Below are 17,692 nucleotides of genomic sequence, written 5' to 3'. Positions count from 1 at the left end.
ATAATGTCCAAGAAACTGGGGAAATCTTAATGGTTATGAAAGATCAAACAAAAATACTATTCCATATTGACAATGCAACATAAAGAAACACTGCAGAAACTGTGTAAGACTTTATGAGAGCAAAAATAAATGATGAGAAAATACAAACGACCATTAAAAAAAATAGACAAAGAAGCCACTGAGAGAAAGCAGCACAGTAAAAATCAGGATTATCCCTGAAAATCTGTTGACTAACAAAATCTGTTAAAATACTAAATAAAAGTGCTATTGAAACCATTGTCCATTCAAGAAGCCTACAAAATTATTCCTTTAATAAATTACCACTATTCAATAGTGTAATTTTAGCTGTATTTTTTAGAAGGCTGTACACTTGGAAAAGACTACTATAATAATAATTAGAATAACCTGCCTCACTATTTATTTAGAAATGCACTATTTAAAAGTAGGCCAACAACAGTAACTTTGCTATTGCCCAACAGAAAAAGTAAATTAAATAATGTCTATTAACATTCAGTGTTGGTGGCATACTTTTCCATCCACTGGAACATACTGGCTTGCACTATCTACCCTGAACAACTTACCACTTCTACATCCACGCAGTAGCGCAAATAAAATGAGTTCCTGTGTTAATCCCGCAATAAACCTCGGTAATTCTCACATCACAGGAGTTGTAAACGATTGTTAACCGAAAAAGAATGTTTCTCCTAAAATAGCTACATAACACTGAGACTACTCAAATTCCTAAATAATCCTTTTTACAAGACTCCCGCCAACTTTATTTTGATACATTAAACATGTAGAGCCTATTTTAAAAGGTAGTTAGCAGTGCCTTCATCAAAACAGCTTCCTAGTTGTTGTTATGTCTTCTCTCTAAAGTTTCCAAGTTGTTTTTAAGCCAACTTGAATACTGATGAATGTGAGTCGCTATTAAACACTTAAAATGGGCAAATGTTCTAGAGCTAGTCAATCTGACATTGGAGGTCATGCAACTTGAAAAATGAAATAACTCTTACAACACTCACTGAGCTCTTCATTTTTAAAATAACTTCAGGGCTATTTCCACACTCTGCATTTAATAACACTATTTTTTAAAAAGGATATTAGGCTCAGTTAATTAAAAAACTGATCTGCCGCTTAAAACTGGTGAGTCTATTCTTAATGGCACTCTGGTGGATTTGGAATACTGACGATAGTAGCTTTACTGGTAAAAAGACAGACATCCGAAAAGGACTGCTGGGAAGGGCAGGGAAGGAAGCCCGGAGTCGGCTGAGAAGAGAAAGAGAAACGATTTAAAGTCACTAATGAAAAAGAAGGTGGTGAGACACAGAGACAGAAGAGCGAGAAAGAAGATTTAACAAGGAAGTGAAGTGGAGCGCAGAGGGCAGAAGCTAATGAGGAAACAAATGGGAAAAGGTAGTGTTTTCATATAGGCATGCACCAGGAAGGAACGAGTTAAGGCCTGGAGTAGTCCCAGTGCTTTCAGATGATAGAGATGCTCGCAGAGAACAGGAACAAGCAGTTTACTTTCAGACGTTGAAGCAAACTAAAATTCCCGGCCCCGAGCCTCTCCCAACCTCGGCCGAGCGCGGAGGCGGCGGCTGGGGAAGGGGCCTAGCCAGGAGCCAGGCCCGGCATACCGCTCCCCCGGGCTCCGCGGCCCAAGAAAAGAGGCGAGGATTAGGCGGGCAGAGATCCCAGCCGAGGCTCGACGGCACCCCGAAAACGGTCCGGGGCCTCCGCGGTGCCCGCGAGCCGTTTCCCCTTCGGCGGGTCGCCCAGCGGCCTTACCTGGGGCGAGGGAGGGAGGCGAGGTCTAGGGCGTCCGCTCGCGACCGCCGCAGAGCCCCCCTGCTGCACTCAGCCCAGGCTTCCAACGGAGGCGCGACCCTGCCTCAGCCGCCGCTTCCCGCTCGGGGTCTAGGCCACCGCCTCCGCCGCCTCCGGGGCTGTTTACACCCTCGGGCCCCGCACGCCGCCGCCGCCGCCGCTGCCGCCTTCTCTCCACCCTAGCGCCGCTGCCGATTCGGCCGCCGCCACCTCCTCCGCCGCAGCCTCGTCTCTCTGGAGCATCTTCCAGCCACCAAACCCTGAGAAACAGAGACTCCAGCCGCGCCGGCAGGAAACTCCCCCGCAACTGCTAGGGGGACGAGGCGGTCAGAGCACCGGCGGCTTTTCCGCCATTGAGCAGCAGCCGCTCCGCTCCTTCTGCAACCCCCTCCCCGCACCCTGTCCTTCCCCGCCCCTCGGAGAGCCCCGCCCCCATTCCCACCCATTGGGACGCCACGCGGCCTCTCACTGAAGTCGGTTGGCTGGCCGGCCCGTCAATCACAGCCCACCCAGTCCGGCAGCCCCAGTACCTCCGTCCTTAGTTTTCCCCGCCCACAGGGCCCCGCCCCTGGGTCCTTAGTTTCCCATTGGACACAAGTGACCATCTTCAATTGGCAAGGTCAGCTATCCATCAAACACCGCCCACTGAGTGAGACCCAACCCTTTATTACCCTTTACTTCATTCAGCCCCGCCTCTGCTATGCCGCCCAGATGTCAGGGACCAACCCACCCTAACAGCCATAAGTAGAGACCGTCGTCAATCAAGTAACGCCCACCTGCGCTCTGCCTCTCAGAGCCCAGACCCTAGCGATTCACTTTTCTTATTGGTCCAAATGGTGGTCCGAACTTTCAATCATTGGCTTTCTTTACATGTCTATCACGAAACCAATTTCCAAGTCCGTCACACCGGCTTTTTTTAAATAAACGCGCAAAAGGCGGGGAAGTATTCGAAAAGCGATTGGCTAGTCCTCCAAAACGGTCAAACCCAGAAAGTCTGTGCGGAGCCTTTTCGTTCTGTGAGGACCGTGCCCCTTTATTTTTGACCTCTAAGCCTTGCGTAAAACCAAACGCCATAAAGGAGCCAATGGGCTGTCCAATTATAGGTGTGGAGGCCTAGTCCCACCCGGATTTGCAGGGGGTTCGCTGCTGATTGGCAAACAAAGTCCTACTAGGCCCTCATTGGAAGATATAAACGCCTCTCTTAGACGTAGAGACGAGAAGGATGGCGCAGGCGAGGACAAGAAGCGATCCAAGGAGAGGCGGTTGTTTTGCTTTAGCCAGCGGGTGGGGCGCACGCGGGAGAGGGAAACTCAGAAGGCAGGGCTCTGAGGGAGGTGGTGCGGGGAGGAGAAAGGCCCGGATGTTCCCTAACAATGAAATCATCGCCGACCAATCAAAGCAGCTGCACTGGACTACCTGCCTGACCTGTCCCCATAAGGGAAGAAAAGGAGTTAGAGAGCGGGAAATTGGGGTGTCTGGAGAGGCCAAAAAGCGATGTAAGAAAATGAGACAGGTGATTCTTTCGGAAGGATTCTGTGCTGTTGCTGCTGCTGCTGCTAAGTCGCTTCAGTCGTGTCCGACTCTGCGACACCATAGACGGCAGCCCATCAGGCTCCCCCGTCCCTGGGATTCTCCAGGCAAGAACACTGGAGTGGGTTGCCATTTCCTTCTCCAATGCATGAAAGTGAAAAGTGAAAGTGAAGTCGCTCAGTCGTGTCCGACTCTTAGCGACCCCATGGACTGCAGCCCACCAGGCTCCTCCATCCATGGGATTTTCCAGGCAAGAGTACTGGAGTGGGGTGCCATCGCCTTCTCCCTCTGTGCTGTTAGGGGTTATTTTTATTCCTTCCGCACTACCTGGCATTCAGCCCTTAGCATTTCCTTGTTTTGTTTCTTAGTCAACATTGATTTTAGAAACTCTTGGCCTAGTCTTTGACATTGGTTCGCTCCACGGTTATTGAACGCCTGCTACTTGTCAGGCCCTGTACGTAGAGCTGAAGTACAAAAATAAATTATAAGATGATGCTTGCTGTAACTGAAACAGGATAGAGACGGTGATGACCAAAAGGATCTTTCCTGTAAATTTACGGAGGAAGGCTTAATGCAGGATTAATCTAGAATGAATGATTCAATAAGAGGATCAGAGAAGTGGACATAATTCTTCCAGCAACTGAATTAGACTAAAAGGTGCATTCGTGCGTGCTAAGTCACTTCAGTCGTGTCTGACTCTTTATGACACTATGAACCGTAGCCCACCAGGCTCCTCTGTCCCTGGGGTTCTCCAGGTCCCTTTTCACCTGTCTATGGGATTCTGTCCATGGGATTCTCTGCTCCTTCCCCACCCCCAAGAAAAAGAAAATTAAAATGTAATGAAGACATTCTAATACCTTAAGTTGCCTTTTTTTTTTTTCCCCCAATGAAAATGCCCTGAAAGAGAATTTAACCTTCGTTCATACTTTGGTGTAAATTGGTTTGGGCAGACAGTTAAGCTAAGACCCAAAACAATGTTACTCAGGTGCTGTCAGTGTTTTGGGGAGAAGGGCAGATTTAAGAATAGGGTGATTGTCCTGGCTGTTGTGAGGAGAGCAGAAATAAAGGCTTGATTGCCATTCAGATTGCTTAATCTACTCAAGTTTGTGTAAGGATAGTGTTTCATACAGCATGATGGCTAGACCACCAGCATCAGAATCACCTGGGGAGCAGATTCCTGGGTCCACTCACATCTCTAATAACAGGGACCCAGGGGATAAGACAAGTGAATTTTTAAACAATTCTCACACGTAGTTTTTATGCACTCCAGTGATTGAGGTATCATAGGTAATGTAAATACTGTAAGTTAAAACTCAGTTTCCCTACGTTTGCATGTTGGGAAGAAAAATAATAAGAAACAAAGAAGTAGCCCATTTAGATTTTGCCTTTTTCTTGTCCCCCTCATTATCAGTATGGGATCAGTATGGGTTCTCAGGAAATATTTCTTAAATGATTTATAGAATCTATTTCTTTAGATCATACTCCTTTGCCTGACATGCCTTATACAGGGGTAAGGGAATCTAGGATCCCAGCTTCCAAAATAGGAATCATGCTAAAGATCCTACAAGTGGAGACATCTCGGGACCCTTGTCTTGAGAATCCAAGCAGGGTCATCAGAGAATTTTCTTGGTCTGCTTGACTTCCTTCTCACTTTCCCTTGGTTGGCCTAGAAATTAATACAAAGCACAGTCATTTAGGTGGGCTGATGATTGTCCATCATTCCTTCTTTCAGTCAGTAATAAGGATGTACTTTAAAAATAAGGATGTACTGAATACTCTTCTAGGTGCTGAGAGTACAACAAGGATCAAAAAGATTTTAAGTTTACTTTGTTACATACTTTATTTAGTTAAAAAACTAAACCAATAGGGAAGGTCCAAGAAGATTTACAAAATTGGTGTGTATCATCGTTAACATATAATGTGTCATTGCGTATCATCACAGTGGGCTCTGTTAAAAACTAGCTATGTGGCTTCAGCTAGTAACTGAGCTCTTCAGCTAGTAAACAAGCCTCGGTTTATTTTTCTGTAATATAGGAATCATAACATCTTCTTCCAGAGTCAGATGAAGAGTTTTGGGCACTCTTAGTAATACAAAGCACTCCCCAGTACATAATTTTAAATAGAAATAATGCTAAACGTAATGTAGAAAAGGTCCCGATTTTTCCAATGTTGACTGTAGTACTCTCAAGTTCTTTTTTAAATAAGACATCAGGTATCAATTTTCTCCAAACAAATTGGATGCCCTAGTTTTGCTGGTACACTAAGCCCACCCTTGGTAATCCAGTGCTGCCTACTCCACATGACTTTTAAAGATTAAATGGGATATGGTACATAATAGCACCTAATGTAATGCTTGTCACAGTTGAATAAGAATCTTTATAGAGAAAGAAATTCTCTATAAAGAATTTTTAGGAGAAATTTAGAAGAAATTTCATTTATTCACTCAGCATATTTATGTGCCTCTTATGTGCAGATACTGTAGTCTCGGACAACAAGCGTCAGTGTCATACTTCAAGTAGTCTCATCTGACCCACTCCCTTCTTAACCACTGAAAATAAATGTTCCACTAATAAACCTGTTTTCTTCACTTGAGAAAAAATTCACCAGCTCCACTCTACAAATATTTACTAACCATTCACTGTGAATCATGTGCTATGGTAGATGATGCATATTGCTGCTTATGGAATTTATTAACTGATATTGTGGTTATAATAATTATATATTCGGTCTTTATCCCTGGTTTCTGGCACAGCACTTCTAAAACTTTTGTAGTTTCTTGATAGGGGTGTCAAGAGAATTTTTTGTGATTCATAATAAGCTCCTTTGAACCCTACCTGAATTTAAGCTAATGAGGTAGTTCCTGGAGAATGGGGGCTGGTTGCTGGAGGAATCAACCATGTAATGAGAAGGTTAGAACTTTCGACTTGGCCTCTGGTGAGGGGAGAGGAGCTGGAAATGGGCTTAATCACCAGTGGCTAATGAATTAATCAATCCTGCCTACATAATGAAGCCCCCATAAAAACCCTCAATGACAAGTTTTGGCAAGCATCTGGGTTGGTGAACACATCAAGGCTAGGAGGGCGGTGAGCCCCGCGAGGGCATGGAAGTTCACACCCTTCTCACATAGCTTGTCCTATGAATCTCTTCCGTTTGGCTTCCTGAGTTTTGTTTCTGTTTTTTTTTTTGGTTTTTTTTTTAGCCTCGCCAAGAAGCATGTGACATATTAGTTCCCTCACCAGGAATAGAATCCATGTACCCTGCATTGGAAGCACGGAATCTGAAGCACTGGACCACCAGGGAAGCCTCTGGCTGTTTCTGAGTTTTATCCTTTATCAAAAGCAGGTGATAGTGTTTCCCTGTGAGCTGAGTTCTGTGAGCTCCTCTAGAAAAGTATCAAACCCAAGGAGGGGGTGGTGGGAACTCCTGATTTATACCTAATCAGTTAGAAGTACAGGTCACAACCTGGAACTGCTGACTAGCCCCTGAAGTCGGGGTGGTTCTTGTGGGACTAAACCTTGAAACCTGTGGTACAAAACCTTGAAACCTGTGGGATCTGTGCTAACTCCGGGTAGTTAGTGTCAGAATTGTATAACATAAGGAAAACAACCCACACATTTGGTGTCAGAAGTGTGGTAAGTAGGAAAACAAGTTTTCCCTTTTATTGACCGCTGCCACTTCCTTAGAAATGTTCAACCCTGACTTTCATGAATCCACAATATTGTTTCTGTTGAAAGTGTTTCTCAAACAATTTCAGAGAAGGACTTCTTAATACTGAGGCTCTTTTATCCCAAGGTATCTGGGAATTTAGCAAGAATTGGGCTACATGTGCTAAAAATTATCTTTAAAATCCAGAGAATTTTGCCCTCTACCCCATACTTAACACTTATTTTACTATTAAAATATTGTTTACAATTCTTATCATCATGGGGGAAAAAGTCTTTTCCAAAAACCATATTGTGTTGGTTAGAAATGTTTAACTACAACTAGCAGAAAACTTAAACAGAGGCTTAAATGACTGGAGGGTGTGGGGTGGCATTTTTTTCACAGAAGAACTTTGGAGGTGAGCAGTGATGTCAGGGTCAGTTTTTCTACAATGATCTTACTGCCCCAAGATCACAAGATGGTTCCCGTGTCTTCAGAGTAAGATGCCCAAGTTGAAGGCAGTAGGGTGTGAGGGAGTTACATGACCACCCCCAAGTGCAAGGGAGGCCAGGAAATTAGAGAACTGTGATGTCAGAGTTGATTAGAGTAGAGGTTCTTAAACTTCACAAGGATCTAAATCCCTTGGAGGACTTGTTAAAATACAGATTGTTTGGCCCGACCCCTAAAGTTTCTGACACAGTAGGTCCCAGGTAGGGCCTCAGAATATGCCTTTCTAACAAGAGCCCCCAAGATGCCACTGCTGCCAATCCAGGGACCACATTTTTGAGAACCACTGATTCAGGCTAATCATGATCTATTGCCTGGCATGGGCACACTGCTGCCCAGAGCATTTATAAATAGTTTTGCAGCTATGTTTCTGTTTTATCTATGCACAGATGAAAGTAAAATCAAGCAGAGACAAAACCAAGAAATCTCTGCAGACGTCAGTAGGTTGTCAAGGCACCCAGCCCTCTCTTTCCCAAGCCATTAAAGACCTTAGGCTCTGAGACACCAGGGCTTCAGAGCTTTCTAATTTCCATTAAAAATCAGGTGGGTTGGATGCCATGGGTAATACTTTAACTGAAGTTTATCCTTAAGGTCATGTAACTCTCATAGCTTGCATTAGTCAGAGTCTGGGAAGAAACAGATGGTGCACCCAAATTAGGAATTTTGAGGAGAGTGTAATAAAGGGAATGTTTTCAAAGGTGCAGGCAGGGTAGAGATAAATCATAAAATCTAATCCCCTCAGGCTAGTAATAGGGAAACATGGCAGCACCTCTGTGCCTGAAGGGATAAGAGTAGGAACCTGGAAAGCATTGTATGCAGAGGGTCTGACCTGTGGTGAAGGACCAAGTGAGCCCTCTTCGAGTACCCCAACCCCATTCTCCTCCCACCCTTTGATCTCCCACAGGTGCTACCCATGGGCCAAGCCCAACTGGAGCCTCTTGACATTATCCATGTAGGTCACAGAACAAGATGGAGAAATGGAGGGACAGCTGGACATCTGGAGGGGCAACAAGAGATATCCAACACATATATTTAAACACAACAAGTACATGCATATCATTTATTTCTAGTTATAGAACTTGTCTTTTTCCATAGTTGAAGAAAATTCAAATTGTAAAACAAAGAAGAAAAATGTCAGAAGAAATCCTTAACTCAAAGATCTCAAAGTAAGGTCTCAGGCCCCTGAGGATCAACACGGTCAAAACCGTTTTCACAATGATATTAAGATATTATCTGCCTGTTTTACTCATTCTTTCACGAGAATACAGTGGAGCTTTCCAGGGGCTATACGACAGGTGCTATTGCAACACAGTGAATGCAAAAGCAAAGGCAGACTCCAACCCGCTTTCATTAAGCCAGAGTTGAAAAAGATTTGCAAAAATATAAGACAATGTCCCCTTCCTCACTAATATTTTTGTTATTATAGAAATAATAACAGTGAAAATAAAATAAAAGTGACGTGTCACCAAAAGTGCTATTTACGTGAACGTATAAATTGATAAATATTTTTAAATTTCTCAATTTTAATTTCTGTACAATAAATGTTCATAGATATAACCCACAGAGACAAAGCTCTTTGGGTACTCAATAATTTATGAGGGCCAAGAGATAGTGAGACCAAACTGAGAGCTACTCTAAATCATATTCCACCTAGGGCTAACTCCAAAAGCCAGTTCAACTGTAGTCAGTATAATGAGCTAAGGAAGAGGATGGGAAGACGAAAAAGATGACTGAGAAGGTAAAATGCCTTCCTCCCTTATCTCCCCTCTCTTTTCTTCCCCTTCACCTATTTTTAGGCCTTTTCAGATTTCCTCTCCCTATTGATTCCCCGTAGTGCTTTGCTCCTGCAATCCTAGACTACTTATCCTATTCTATCTCATATTTTAATTATTTAGGTAATTTATTGTTCCAACATGCTACTCTGTCTGAAGGGCGTGTTTGAGCACATGTGCGCACGCACACACACACACACACACACACCCCCAATGAGAAGTTCTTAACCTGAGGTCCACAAAGTCCAAGGAGATTCAATTCACAGGTTTATGAACCTGGAGGGGGGAAAATTAGTTATTTTTATTAACCTCTGGGCTCCAAAATCACTGCAGATGGTGACTGCAGCCATGAAATTAAAAGATGCTTACTCCTTGGAAGGAAAGTTATGACCAACCTAGATAGCATATTCAAAAGCAGAGACGTTACTTTGCCAACAAAGGTTCGTCTAGTCAAGGCTATGGTTTTTCCTGTGGTCATGTATGGATGAGAGAGTTGGACTGTGAAGAAGGCTGAGCGCCGAAGAATTGATGCTTTTGAACTGTGGTGTTGGAGAAGACTCTTGAGAGTCCCATGGACTGCAAGGAGATCCAACCAGTCCATTCTGAAGGAGATCAGCCCTGGGATTTGTTTGGAAGCAATGATGCTAAAGCTGAAACTCCAGTACTTTGGCCACCTCATGCGAAGAGTTGACTCATTGGAAAAGACTCTGATGCTGGGAGGGATTGGGGGCAAGAGGAGAAGGGGACGACAGAGGATGAGATGGCTGGATGGCATCACTGACTCGATGGACGTGAGTCTCAGTGAACTCCGGGAGTTGGACTGATGGACAGGGAGGCCTGGCATGCTGCGATTCATGGGGTCTCAAAGAGTCGGACACGACTGAGCTCCTGATCTGATCTGAACTGAAATTTAGCATTTCTTTCTTAATGAATGTAGACGACAAACCACAGGAGCAGCAGTAATACCTGTGAGTTTGTAGTCATCAGAGATTGCTGATATTTTTAATATCACATTTAAGTTGTTACAAAGCTCTCAACATATACAATCAATGTTATTTTAAAATTACAGGAATTATTAGACTCACCACTAGATCTTGTTAAAGTAAGGGCATACATATTACTGTATTACAAATTTAGTTTCTTTAATACTTTGATGACTATTTCAATATAATTGTTTCCTTTGAAATCTTATGAACTTTATTTTACATATTTTAGAACATTGTCCTAGGAAGGGATCCCACAGGATTCACCAAAGGAATGCTTTGTCCAAAAAAAAAAAAAAATGGTATGGGGAATAATAACCCCTGCTGAGATAGTAATCTCCAGTTCAGCGAGGAGATTTATTTCTTTGGTTGTACATTGTACACTGTAGATACTCAATAATTACTTAATGAATTAAATTTGGGGCATCTCAAGTAGTTCACTGGATGTTTTCCCTTTCCTTGGCACCACTCTGCAGAGGTTGGCCCAGCTCCCCTCTCCCCAACCCCCCGCCCCACTTCCTTTTAAGAGAGGAAGTTGATCACGCTATCACCATCCTGCATGCAATCCGCACAGCCTTGGAGGCCAAAGCTGGCTGCCTCAGAGCCAGATGGGCTTTTGTGTTTTAAAGTGAGTGTCATGCACAAGAGATGATTGAGATTATGGTTACAACACAGTGGGTGGTATCAGAAACACTTTTTCCTTGGAGCCCAGTGATATAAATTCTGCAAAACTACAAAATGTTTAAACATGCTTGGCTGTGGAAAATGCTAATATCAGCCATTTATGTAAGCAATTGAGCATTCATGCCCAAATTCATTTACATTATTCATTTGCTTTGTTATGCTTTGTTTTCTTTTTACAATAAACTATACGTTTCTGCCAACTTCATCTTTTGCTTCTTGCTAGCACTGTCCTTTGCTTGTGCAATATGGTAGGGTGCTCATGTTTCAAAAACCTAAATGGAAACATTGTGCTTGCTCCCTTTCCCTTATTTTTCTTCCACATCTGCAAGGACTCCTTTCCAGTTTACCTTCTCTGAAAGCTCTTTATTTCCTGCTATTAAAGCTGTGCATGGGGACTTCCCTGGCAGTCCAGTGGTTAAGAATTCACCTTCCAATGCAGGGGATGTGGGTTTGATCTGGTTGGATCCCTTGTTGGAGAACTAAAATCTTACATGCCTCAGGGCAACAAAGCCTGAGTGCCACAGGTAGAGAGAAGCTCGTGAGCTGCAACTAAGACCCAATGCAGTCATAAATAAATAAAAACACGTGAAAGTGAAAGTTGCTCAGTCATGTCTCACTCTTTGAGACCCCAAGGAATTCTCCAGGCCAGAATACTGGAGTGGGTAGCAGTTCCCTTCTCTAGGGGATCTTCCCAGCCCAGGGATCAAACCCAGGTCTCCTGCATTGCAGGCAGATTCTTTACCAGCTGAGCCACAAAGGAAGCCCTAAAAACATATCAGGAACTGCATTAAAAAAAAAAAAAAAGCTGGGTATGAATACTGATCTTGAGAATTTAAGCAGAATTTCATAATCAAGCAAATATGAAGGAGATGAGCACGGGAGTCAAGTCACAGGTTATATTATCAATAAGCACGCAGGATGTAGTTGTAAGAAAACTCTCATGAAATATTCATGGTGAAAGGGACATACCAGACTTGAATGCTATTAGTTTAAAAGGCTTCATAATAAGGCCCACAATTACTGTCCTTTAAGAAAAGCCTTATGTTTCTTGGAAAATAACAGGCCTCAGCAGTTAGATGACAGGCAGGTATCTTATCAGGACCAGGCCATAGAAAAATTGAAGATCAGGGTTGAGAAATTTAGGTTCTAAGACAAGTGGTAATGGTGATAGGAGAGGAAGTCAGAGACTAGCCAGAGGAGATCAGTGGCAGAAATGACTAGAAACTGAACCAGTGAAAAACCAAACTAGAGCTTCTTTTTTTATTTTGTAGTTTTTAGTTTTATTTATTTATTTTTGGCCACCCTGGGTCTTCATTGCTACATATGTGCGTGCTAAGTCACTTCAGTTGGGTCCGACTCTTTACGACCCTATGGACTGTAGCCTACCAGGCTCCTCTGTCCATGGGGATTCTCCAGACAAGAATACTGGAGTGGATTTGCCATTTCCTCCTGTAGGGGATCTTCCTGACCCAGAGATTGAACCGGACATCCCTTCCATTTCCTGCATTAGCAGGCGGGCTCTTTACCACTAGCGCCGCCCAGGAGGCCCCTCTAGTTGTGGCGAGTGGGGGCTGTTCTCTGGAGCATGGGCTCTAGGCGCTCAGTTGTTGCCGTGCGTGGGCTCAGTAGTTATGGCTCAAGGGTTGAGTTGCCCCATGGCATGTAGAATCCTCCTGGACCAGGGATCAAACCTGTTCCCCCTGCATTGGCAGGCAGATTCTTAGCCATGAACCACCTGGGAAGTCCTAGGGCTTCTTATATTCTCCCAGCCTGGGACCTGAAATTGTCTCAAAGCACGAGAGTGGGTTCAAACCCTAGACAAGGGATAAGGAAAGTACAAGGCTGCAGAAGGGTTGGGAAAGCAACTATAGGAAGTTCCTTCATAGTGAGAGAGAGTTTCCAAAGTCTCCATGGTTGTTTTTGGTTTTGTTTTTAATTTTATTAGGGCAATTTTCAGTCACACATGAAAATAGACAATGATATTAAATAATGAACCCCATGTACCTACCACATAGCTTATACAATTCTCAACATTTGGACTATATTGCTTCAACCATCCTTACCCTCAGTTTTCTTAAGGTTTGGTTTTTAGCCCTCTGATTTTTATACCATCTTCTTTGGAAATTTGTTTCATGCTATCATGACTCCCACTACTACCTCAGTGAATCTGAGCTCCAAGTGTGAAACACCAGCCCCATCCTTTAATAAACCAATTTAGTTGGTGTATGTTTCTTTCCAGTCCCAGAGATTAATCTTGGTTATTCTAAACTATCCTTGTTGATTTCATTCCCCTTAGAGTGATTGGTTTAAGAATGTGCATGTGATGCAAATTTGGCTAGCAACTCTTGAGGGGAAATAGGCAAGAAGTAGGAGGTTCTACAGACTTTTCCTTGCTGTTATAAAGGAACAGGAAAAACTACCCTCTTCATTTGTTGGAGCCAGTCTTCCTAGAGTTGCATCTTAGTGATGGCACTCACTAGCTAGGTGACTCTGAACAAGTTACGTAACTTTACTGTACCTCAGTGTTCTTATCTGTGAAATAGGATGATAGAACCAACTCATGGGGTTGTTGTAAGGAACAAAGGAATTAATATATGTAAAGTGCTTAGAACAGTATCTGGCCTATCAAAAGTGCAAATTAAATTTTAGCTATGATTATTATTTTGTAAGGATGTGATGCTTGGAGCTGTGGCAGCTGTCTTATGCCCATGGAGAGGCAAGCTTGAGGAGAAAGACCAGCCCACTGTGCATGAAAGACAGAAAATGTGGAAAGAAGCTTAATCATTGATGTCAAGCTACTGAATTAAGCAAGTTTGGAATTACTCTACCCCTGAATTTCTCAATAAGGAAGATAATTTTCCTTATTAAATGAGTCTCTTTGGTTGAATTTTCTTCTATTCATAGCCCCAAGCATCCTAATTGATACATATTGCCTCAAATAAGTTTCCTTTCTCCCAAAGCTTGCTCAAATTTTTTCATCAGTCAAGGCATTGCAATTTCCCCATTCAGTCTTCTTTATAATACCCCATATCTAGCCAGATTTGTCAATATTTCTTTACAACTTTTTCTTTCTCTCTATTGACAAAGTTACTGTTGGTGGCAAAACAAAAATTAGTGCGGTTAATGCCTGAAATAGCCTTCATGAGAAACGAGGGGCTCATATAAAGTAAAAGTACTGGTCATGGCCATCTCTGTCTTATTCACAGACTCTAGTCTAATGGGTACTCAATATCTATTTGTTGAATAAGTGAATGGGGAATTGGATGGATGGATGAGACATTTTCCAAGTGAAGATTTTTTAAGGAATACTTTTTCAGAGAAATCTTCCTCTGCCACATACATTTATTTGATTAACCATTCATTGAAGTTGCTCCAGGACTTCTCAGAGCCTTCTGTAAATTTCCATGCATTATGAATCAGGAAGGGACACTACTGTTCAGTGCTTCTCTAACTTAATTGACTAGACAGGCATTTGTTTTCCAGTCACCATTTTCTGGAATTCCACAGAACATAATTGGAAATGTTAAGGCAGTGCATTTTTAAAAGAGCACGATATCATTAACTAACAAATGAAATCATACCTGAATAGAAATCAACAAATTTGTATTTTTCTTAAAAATATATGGGCAGCATGCTGAAATTGGAACCCCCTCCCACTTTTATGGGACTGAGCCTACAGAGTAATACAGTAGGTGAAATTCCATAAATATCCCAAGGCCTCTGTAAGTTAACTCAGATATCCTACACTCAAATCTCAACAGAGGCCAGGAAGTAAATGAGTGAAGCAGGTGAGTATAAAAAAGCATATAGCACTAGCATGCTATTAAATGGAAGTTGGTTCTCAGTATCAGTGTTAGGAATAACAGGTACTCAGCTAAGTTAAGTTATTTAAGTTATGTTTCCCTGGTGGCTCAGACGGTAAAGAATCTGCCTGCAAGGCAGGAGACACCTGGGTTCGATTCCTGGGTTGGGAAGATCCCCTGGAGAAGGGAATAGCAACCCACTCCAGTATTGTTGCCTGGAGAATTCCATGGACAGAGGAGCCAGCCAGGCTACTGTCCATGGGGTTGCAAAGAGTTGATCACAACTGAGCAACACTAGGATGATATTAAATGGCAGCTGGTCCTCAGTATTAGTGTCAGGGAATAACAGATACTCAGCTAAAGGGCCAGCCAATTCACCACTCTGGTTGAGTACTGAATAAAAGCCCAGTGGATGAAGCATTTCTCTTTCTTCTTTTTCCAAGAGAAACCTCACATCTGGATTTTTATGTAAATTTCCCTGGTTTTCAATATTAAAAATTGATTAAATTATGTTTAAAAAAATTGCATGGGCCAAACACACCTCTGCCAGCTTTAGACCAATCAGTCTACCAACAACATCTTTTAAGGTCCAAGCTCACAACTAGATAAATACCTATAAATTCAGATTACACAGAAGAGTGAGCAGTCACTCATGCTGAATTTCTGTGGCCTAACCTTTTCCAGGGCAAAGAATTTTTTGTAGTTTAGTTGTCTTAAAATACACCTAAAAAAGTAAAATAAAAAAAAAATATTTGACCATTTTGTCCATAGCTAATATTCATATACATTTTATATATTCATGTAACATATGTACAGAAATAAAACTGAAATTTAATACTTTGAAACAGTTGTTACTCAGAAAAATTAAACCATCATTTGTACCTAAGTAGATTATACTGTCACTTCTAACTACTATTACAGCAAATAATTCTTACATTACTTCATTGGGTTGATTTTTTTTTTTTTAATGGTTGAACATTAAGACAATCTTTTTAGAAAAATTCTGTTTGTCTGAATGCCATCAGTGGCTTTCTTCTCAGATTAGCAATTTTATGCTCTAGTGAAGAAATGTAAACAGATATTTTAAAAGATCATAAGTGAAAGTCGCTCAGTCATGTCTGACTCTTTGCAACCCATGGACTGGATAGTCCATGAAATTCTCCAGGCCAGAATACTGGAGTGGGTAGCCTTTCCCTTCTCCAGGGGATCTTCTCAACCCAGGGATCAAACCCAGGTCTCTTGCATTACAGGAGGATTCTTTATCAACTGAGCCACAAGGGAAGCCCAAGAATACTGGAGTAGATAGCCTGTCCTTTCTCCAGGGGATCTTACCGACCCAGGAATCGAACCCGGGTCTCCTGTGTTGCAGGCAGATTCTTTACCAACTAGCTATCAGGGAAGCTGCTTAAAAGATCACAGTATTTGTCAAATTTACCCTGTATGGTTTAGACTGCTGTTTTGTTAAAAAAAAAAAAAGAGAGAAAGCTCCAGCACTTAAGAGCAGGTAATAGGAATAGAATTGTTGACCTCAAACAGTTTTTGCCAATGACAGCTTTAGGCAGTAGAGAAAACTCTAGAACAAACTATACCTTATATTTGCTTTCCTATATACTCATTCTCATTTCCCAATGGAAACAGAGTTGGGGATACGAGTGAAGTGCCACTCTATGAGAAAACTGGGGAACACTAGGTATATGCCTACTTTTGTAATTCTAGTTTGACTTATTTGAACAATGTGTACATATCCTGAAGTCTAATATTGTAAAATTCCAGGCTAAAACACTGTTGAGGCAAACATACATGACTGCATGTTGTCAGTTAATCAAAACCCCTGATGAAGCTAAACCAAACGTGGAATGGAAGAATAGCAACTTTTAAAAACCATAAGCAACATAAAACAATACTGAGAAGTACTGATAACAAGAGCATCCTTTCTGAAAATCATGGGAATTTCTGCCAACTATATATAGACAAATGCTATAGCAAATAGATGGGGAAACAAAGGAAACAGTGACAGACTTTATATTTTGGGGCTCCAAAATCACTGCAGATAGTGACTGCAGCCATGAAATTAAAAGACAATTACTTCCGGGAAGGAAAGTTATGACCAACCTAGACAGCATATTAAAAAGCAGAGAAATTACTTTACCAACAAAGGTCCATCTAGTCAAAGCTATGGTTTTTCCAGTAGTCATGTATGGATGTGAGAGTTGGACTATAAAGAAAGCTGAGCACCAAAGAATTGATGCTTTTGAACTGTGGCATTGGAGAAGACTCTTGAGAGTCCCTTGGACTGCAAGGAGATCCAACCAGTTCATCCTAAAGGAAACAATCCTGAATATTCATTGGAAGGACTGATGCTGAAGCTGAAACTGCAATACTTTGGCCACCTGATGCGAAGAACTGACTCATTGAAAAAAACCCTGATGCTGGGAAAGATTGAAGGCAGGAGGAGAAGGAGACGACAGAGGATGAAATGGTTGGATGGCATCACCATCGCGATGGACATGAGTTTGAGTAGGCTCCAGGAGTTGGTGATGGACAGGGAGGCCTGGCGTGCTGCAGTCCGTGGGGTCACAGAGAGTCGGACACAACTGAGAGACTGAACTGAATTGAATTGATAGCTTTGCATGCATCCTATCTTCCTACAACACTGCATTAGTCCTCACTAAATTCTAACAAGTCACTAATTTTCGTTTATGAATATCAGAAACTCATACCCCTCCATAACTCGGTAGGTTTCAAGCAGGCCTTAGTTTTATGTGAAAATGAATGTTCTTAGAATTGGCTGAGATAATGCTTATAAGAACCAGGGACTATACTTTTGAATATGACTTCTTGGCCTGCTTAAAACTATACAATGTGCAGAGAGATTAACTGTTGATCTCCCTCATATCTTGGAGCCCCTTGTTCGGGGGTGTGGGGAACTCAGATGAGCTTTCAC

General features: G+C 42.3%; 2 protein-coding genes across 7 annotated transcripts in view; both read right to left on the bottom strand.

Moving 5' to 3' along the window:
* The window catches only part of PPM1B (protein phosphatase, Mg2+/Mn2+ dependent 1B), a 94,361-nt gene extending 92,125 nt beyond the window's left edge, over nt 1-2,236 (bottom strand). For 2 of the 6 annotated variants that reach the window (XM_061432230.1, XM_061432228.1), the window contains exon 1: nt 1,789-2,235. The gene's annotated coding sequence lies outside the window, so the exon portion shown is untranslated. Of the gene's footprint in view, nt 1-1,788 lie in introns of all 6 variants that reach the window. The other 4 variants (XM_061432226.1, XM_061432227.1, XM_061432229.1 and 1 more) reach the window with 3 other exon arrangements.
* PLEKHH2 (pleckstrin homology, MyTH4 and FERM domain containing H2) overlaps nt 1-17,692 on the bottom strand; it is a 524,875-nt gene that overhangs the window by 56,152 nt on the left and 451,031 nt on the right. The window lies entirely within an intron of this gene.

Source organism: Bos javanicus, chromosome 11 (genome assembly GCF_032452875.1).
Source record: "Bos javanicus breed banteng chromosome 11, ARS-OSU_banteng_1.0, whole genome shotgun sequence".
Taxonomy (NCBI): Eukaryota; Metazoa; Chordata; class Mammalia; order Artiodactyla; family Bovidae; genus Bos; species Bos javanicus.
This window is presented reverse-complemented; position numbering and strand designations above follow the sequence as displayed.